This window comes from Ruditapes philippinarum, unplaced genomic scaffold, assembly GCF_026571515.1.
Source record: "Ruditapes philippinarum isolate M1 unplaced genomic scaffold, ASM2657151v2 ctg5744_1_1_1_1, whole genome shotgun sequence".
In the NCBI taxonomy this organism is placed as follows: domain Eukaryota; kingdom Metazoa; phylum Mollusca; class Bivalvia; order Venerida; family Veneridae; genus Ruditapes; species Ruditapes philippinarum.
The window spans coordinates 73,760-81,434 of NW_026858534.1; the positions used below are offsets into that span (position 1 = coordinate 73,760).

The 7,675-nt window shown below is 29.1% G+C and overlaps 1 long non-coding RNA gene across 1 annotated transcript; it reads left to right on the forward strand.

The window, feature by feature from the left end:
- The first annotated feature begins 418 nt into the window (after nucleotides 1–418).
- On the forward strand, nucleotides 419–4,904 carry LOC132753514 (uncharacterized). The gene is made up of 3 exons (XR_009628972.1): nucleotides 419–565; nucleotides 890–1,033; nucleotides 4,788–4,904. It is a non-coding gene; the product is annotated as an uncharacterized LOC132753514 (long non-coding RNA).
- Nucleotides 4,905–7,675: the final 2,771 nt, after the last annotated feature.

A 7,675-nucleotide genomic window follows, 5' to 3' on the forward strand; every position in this document is an offset into this window, starting at 1 on the left:
CTTACATTGAGTTCGATAATTCATTTAAAAATCCTAGTAACAAATATTACTGTACTTAAATGTGGTATTCTATTTTTAATTAACGTATGATATTTTGTGACCACAAAATTCACGACAAAACGATAATAGAGTAAATAAGCATTACAATTGAAAAGCATGAGTCAAAATTCATTATTCAAATACCAAAGAGTGAATAAACAAGATAATCCAAAAACTATTCAATCAATATTGAATGAAGAAAAATGTCGTATCTCCCACACTGATACGTCGAATGCAAATTATAAAGTTTACATGAAGAGCATAGACTCAATTTAAAGATTTCTTGGCCAACAGACAAACACAACATAAAACGTATGATTTAAGTAAGAATGATATTGTATCAATCAAAATTCCATTTATAGATTTGTTAAGGGAACAATCTGCAATGGAACTGAAATTGACTGGAAAATTAACCCATATATAGCACAATAGGAGAATGACAATGTGTTCTACGAGACAATACACGTGCGTTATTTTGAGACAAGACCCTTAATGATGACCACAATGTCTCCTTATTGCACCTACGGTATGGACGCTAATAATAGTAGCATGTTTTAAAGACTTATAAATCTGATTCAATTAAAGACATTCTATAACTTAATATATTTCGTGCCAGAAAAAAGTTTAAACATTATTACAAACCTGCAAAATGGTATCATAAATTACCAGAATTCATGAGATTACTATATCGTATTTTGTTAAATTGTTAGCATACAAACTATCGTATTATATTTTCCATAATATGCAAATACAATTCCTTAAACAACTGTGCAAAATTGTTTCTGTTTATGTTGTTTTAAAGTAACTTGTTAAATATGCTTATTAGTTGTTAAGAATGATTTTTTTAAAGAATACAATGTGACTGAATATGTAGAGTTGTTTCATTGTAAAAGAGACGATAAAGCTATACCAAAGTCGATGATGTGTATATATGCCGTAGATTCCACCGGTTACATGACTGGATGCAGATCTGGTGATCATTTAGAACAATGCGGTAAAGAATATAATTATCTAAGTTATTACTTTATTTTGTGTAACTTGACATGTAACATATTAATGTTTTACAGCAAATGTATCGATAACTTCTAACTATTTGACATGTAATATTATCAATTTAAATACATTCCTATCATTAGACAAGAAATTTATCAAGCTATGTTTTTATTTTTTTTATTGTATTCAGATTTTACCAGAATGATGATAAAACTATATCATAAGTGATGGATATTTAAAAAAAACAAAACAACAACAAAAAACAAACAAACAAACAAACTTATTTTTGTGAGTCATAAGTGCATGAGTATGCGAAGCACATACTACATACTTGCATGCACATGTTGAAATGATAATAGATAAAAATTGCAGGATTTATTGTGCATACACCAGCTTAACATTTCCACTTGACATTTTCTTGCTGTGTTGTAAAACTTTTATTTTTTATTTTTTTGTCATATGGAAAGATAATTTTCTTATATCCATATGCAATTAATGAACTGTGCAACTGTCTGAATTCATGTAATGAGGGTAGTTAACAGAGAACTGGGCTAAAATTTAAGTCTGCATATAAAACCTTGTTGTCATTTAAAGGGGCACTTTTCTGCATGTGACAATATTCATCGATGTAAGAGCTATGCATAGTCATAAAAAACATCCTTATATTTCTATCTATCCATCCATTACTTTAAGAAATTTAGAAACAAGTTCGCTTTGAAGTATTCTGTTATAAAAATATGTAATTTTTGTGATTATTGGGATAGTGCGACCTCACCGGAAATAATTTGTGTGTATAAATGCATAAACTTCTTTTAGTTTTATGTATCACTGTAAGTATTAAAATAGTAATATAGCATACAATTTGGCCTATTTCTCCTCCATAAATCTTAACTTCGCAAGATAACACGACCCGCTTAGAAAAGTCAACATGAATATTTTTGTGTTCTATAATCGTTCTTCGTTTTTCCACTTGAAAAAAGGGAAAGCAATAACGTTTTTGCTTATAATTTTGCTGTAAATTTCTCAACTGCGCAGATCTATACAGGTGTTGTTATTTCGGCCCTTCTCTCTCTACCTAACTTGTAAATCCTGAACCTAAGTATATAAGCCCTTCACATTAAGAAATAGGAAGGATAGTAAGCGAATGAATAGTTTGACAGCCAGTACATTTTCATACAGTCTTTCAGTATGGTAATTGATGTACTAGTTTACAGAAACATGCCACCAGAAGATCATGGAAGTTTACTCATATTTCAAAATCACTGTTAAAAAAACAGTTGAAGGAAATCGAAATATTTCTTAAGGTAGACCACTTCTAATGCATAATTTCCACTTTCAAAAGTATTCAAATAGGCTATAATCACTGTCAACTGCATTGAAATTGAGGTTTTCAAGCCCCAGAAAGGGTACTTATTTTCTTTCTTCCTTTTTTCTTTTTAACATTATGTATCTTGTAGATTCCTTAAGGAAAGAAAAAGTAAAAAAAGTGTTTTATTTTATTATATAATTATTGTAGGTATGTATTTGCTAAATAATGTCAAATATACAATGTTATAGCAAATGAGATACCAGATATTTTCAAAGTTTAATAAAAAAAAAACACGGTAAAAATATCTTTTATTTAACATTATCAACCAATAAACGTTTAAAAAGATCAAGGCAAATTTTAGAATTAGCCCCTCATTGTGGTAAATTTTAAAGATATTTTGAATAAGGCTTTTTATCTAGGGAAATGGTCAAATAAAATGCTTAAAGTTAATAGGATGGATAATATTTTCATACAATGATGCAATAATTTTGCTCATGTAATTTTTATCTGAATGGTATTAATTTATTTCTTAACAATAAGCAATAGGAAAACATATTTGTTAATATTTATATAATAGATTATTTAGAGTGTCCTCATTTCTGAAAAAGAGTCTTTGCAAAGCTTTAGTTCATCAATAACTCATTAACCACAGGGAAATTTTTGTTTAAATTTTGCATGCATAAGGCATATAACTTTAAAGCATATAACTGTCCTATTTTGTCAACTTTATGATTATTTAAAGGTGGTTTTCGTTAAAAGCATGCACATTTTAATATTTTTGCTTTGAAAACATATATATTTTAGAAAAACATACTACCAAATCCTTCGTTTAGGCTATTAATAGTATTACGTAACGGTATGATAAAACATTCACATCCGGGATCGTATCTAACATATTTGGAAACAAAAAATACTGCTTGGTTTTAACATAAGTCGATATTTGGGGCAATGATATAATTATTTATATGATCTTAATATAGCTGCAATCTCATTGGTCCAAACAGAAGTCAACAGAACTTTAAATTAAATCATATTCACTGGGTGTAGTATCATATATATTTCTTATAAAGTGTTTGTCTATGTATTAATGTTTTAAACAAGTTACTTAAGATGACCTACGTGAAAAATCCAAGGTATTAAAACTAAAATACAGCTTAAAACGCTTTCAAAAATTTATAAGAAAAAAAAATCTTTGATATGTATAAAATCTTAAACATCATTAAAGTCCTACAAAATATCAAACGACATTAAGCAGTGTACATGACTTGAATTATCTAAACAAAACAACGAATATTTGTTTTACAATTCCAATCAAAGTAATTGCAGTATTTATATCGGCAGCTATGTAAGTAACGCAGTTGCTTGAGCAAAGAGGAACGCAGTTTATTGAAGATTTTGGTAAACTTTCCTTCTTGAATTACATGAATTAAGAAGTCAGTAACGATGTAATTTCTCGTTAATATAACTGATACGGTATTAAGATATAATTGTTTAATATTTTTCATTCTAACATCTGTGAGCGTGCTGGGTTAAAGAAAATTTGCTTTTAAAAAATGAATGAAAAATGACGCTAAACAGATAAGACAATTGGCGTATAGAAAATCAAAGTCAATTTAACGAGTTGTATAATCTCTATTGAAAGAAAACATATTGATCGGTTTTAACGGTTTTACGGTTTAGCTATAAATGCTTACTAGAAACAAATCTATGTTTTTTATTTTGCTTTTTGAATTTAATATTCCATATAATAATGTTTATAATAAACACCTTAATGTTTCAATAATTTATCAACATTTTGTTGATGATGACAGGTTCTTCCTTGCTGAAAAAACAACGCTTGTAAATGGATAAAATAGAGAAAAATATGAATCCCTAAAGAAAGCCCAAAACGGCAAAATTGAAAATGTTGCAGGCTCGGTTTGATTCAGCCTGGTCATGGACGGTACTGTCAATTGCAAATTACCTTCCACGCCCCCTATCACCGACTTAAGTAGAATTCAACATTTAACATGAACTTGTAAAATTTAGAATTTTAAAACATCCGCAGATGTGCACATATGGCGGTTATTCATTCAACTTAATATTCATTAAGATGTAATCTCTTTTGCCGTAATCTAATAAAGAAAATTGAACAACGATTCTGTTTTGATTCAAACCAAGAATATAATTTGATTATTCATTTGAAATACAGTTAACTACATGTATATAATACTGTAAAACATAAGAGGCTAGGGCTACTCAAACGATAAACATACATGCTTGTATGATGCCACATGTCTTTGGCTCGAATTGTTTATTATTTTATTCTACTTCAACACAGTAAAACAGAGTGGCATCACAAATACTTCTCAGTCATTCATCACTGAAGAAAATGATAATAATTTTAATAATTCACATTGAATTGCTAAATATTGTCCGAGTCATTGAAAAAGCATTTGATTTTGAGAAAATTTCACTTGTCCAGCAAATACAGTCAAATGTCCAGGAAGTTATTGTATTGAACCACGATTTATTTGTGACGGACATATTGAATGTCCTGGAGGAGAAGATGAACAAGACTGTAGTAAGTTATTATGATTTGTTTAACTCATTTGTTTTATTTTTATTCGTTTAATAAATGTCAATTTAACAGTATTCCGGTCGTGGATTGTTATGTTAATAAACGGACAATTAGATTATATATAGATTATTTAATATAATATTTATACATTTTATCGGTAAGAATGTCGCTTACAATAACCGCCCGGACTTAATCTACGGATAACTATCTTGAAAACAAAAGAATCAGCTAAGTAAATGTTGCACTAAACATGTAATTAACCAATTTCATACATACATACATACAGTGTATGAGCTTATTGGCGTATCTACAAATTATCCAATCGCCATACCTACAGATTATCTCATTTATAAATATACAGATTATTCCATTATCATATATACATAGTAATCCATTGTCATACATATAGATTATACCATTGCCATATCTACAGATTATTCCATTGTCATTTCTACAGATTATTCCATTGCCATATCTACAGATTATCCCATTGTCAAATATACAGATTATTCCATTGTCATACCTACAGATTATTCGTAGCGGAACATTTAGCAACACCTTTTCCATTCATTGCTATTTCAACTGCTCACAAACAGTATAACAAACATAAGCACGCGTTCTTTTGTGCAAACCAGGTCAACCAGTGACTATGTTTTACATCACTGTAGCAATTGGATAACAAGTTAGCCAATTAATATAAAACTGTAAACACCGGAAAGGTCAATTGTCGTACATGTATTAATGTTGCTTATTATGGACTTATTTATTATACAGGTATTACTCTTTTATACATTTTCTTTTCAAAAATGATTTTGATAATTTTAGATAAAACACTTGTCGCAAAAGAATTGTAAATGTATCAGACGAATGACAATTTGGTTTATTAAGTTTATTAAAGGAAAACGCACTGTTGGTTGGATTTTTTTATAAAAGTAGTATAAGTAAGATATTGTTTTTTTATGAAAAGATAAATGTTAAAAGGGAAAAAGTTAATTTCGATTTTAAAAAGGCGTTCGAAACCGTATATAGAAATAGTATATGACTTATGGTGTATCATCAAAAAATATTTTCTTAGGATCTTGTATGCGCAAGTAAAATCATGTGTCAAAGAAAATCAAACTATTTCACATTATTTGGTATAAAGCAGGGAGAGCCATTAAAATCTCTAATATTTCTGGGTTTTTGTTTTTATTGTTTTTGTTTTTGTTTTTTGTTTGTTTTTGTTTATGTTTATGCTATGCGTAATCAACTAAGGACAGACAATTTAGATACATTTACTGCCGACAGATCACTTATATTCCTATTGTTTTTTGGAATTTGTTTACATCATTTGATAAACAAACTAAAACTCCACTGTGGTGTATTATGGTTAATACAAAAACAATAGTAACAAAAGAAGGTTAAAGGAATGAAAATTTTATTCTACAATACTGAGAGAATGAATACTGTAACCCAATTTATATTCGCGAATACAAATGTTCGCGTTTTGCCGAGGTCGGACATATTCGCGAATATTAATTTCCGCTTTTTCTTGATTTCCGAAAAAAAAAATTCGCGGATTGGAAAGTCCGATGTGGCCGTAAAATTCATTAGTCGACTATAAATCTTCAATAATTGAGGTCATTATTGGTGTCTTAAATGGAATTAATAATACGCTAGCCTTTTATTGTATTGGTAAGTGAATTGTGATTACGGAACGTGATTGACAATAGGCCTACTAGTATTTCATAAACTGTATTCAAATGTGGATGTTTATTTTGATTGCTATATTGACAAAGAGTTCTTTATAAATAATAGTAGATTACTTAGTTTGTGTTTTTGTTTGTTTTTTTGTTTTTGTTTTTTTTGCTTTATGGCAATATTCATAACAATTCATTACTTCCTAACAGGTGCCCGTAAAATTCGAATATATCCGGTCAAGTAGCTTTGAATGAACAACGTCTAAAATAAATATTTCTCTCCAATTTATTCGCGAAATCGTGCCCACTTATTCGCGCAAACAAATATTCGCGCTTCGTGGCCATCCGCGAATAAAGCGAATATTAATTGGTCGCGAATATTCGTTGGGTTACAGTATATTTACAAATGTTAGGGTTTCTTTGTCTTCCAATAGAACGTTTTATCTAACACAGCAGTGATTTTTCATTTTATTCAATTGTATGTAAAAGGACCCTTCCCAATCGAAATTTTCTTTTAAATATATAGTTTTCCTAAAGATCTTAACTTACATCAGCTTAATGACTTCTAAATATTGTATTTAAATATTTTTTTCCCAAACTGAAGACGCTTAGGCTCATTCTCAATTAAGTGAATAATACCACAGCACAGAAAATGACATCAAAACAGTTAGACCACTATATTCACTAAATGCTCTGTTTGATAAAGTACCAATGGATATCTCTGAAAGGATCTAATTGTTTGATGCTATGGTATTACCAATCTAAAATTTCACAAATCTCCGTTTTATACACACATAATAAGTTTTGAAAGCAAACATTACATATTCGACATCACATTGTAAATCCGATTGCTTATTGTGAGCTAAGAGTATTTTCTTTGTATGTCTATAGGAAAAAAAATAAAAAAAATATTGAAGATTAATCTTAATTTCATTGTTTTAATTTGATGTTCTTTGTGTGTTTTTTTGTGTCTGTTTTTTTATTTGTTATGTTTATGGTATAACTATAAAAAGATGGTCTTTGGAAGTTAAAGAAATACTATGATCTTGGCAAGCAGATGATCCGTATTGATTTTGGGTTACGGGGGTTTTTAAA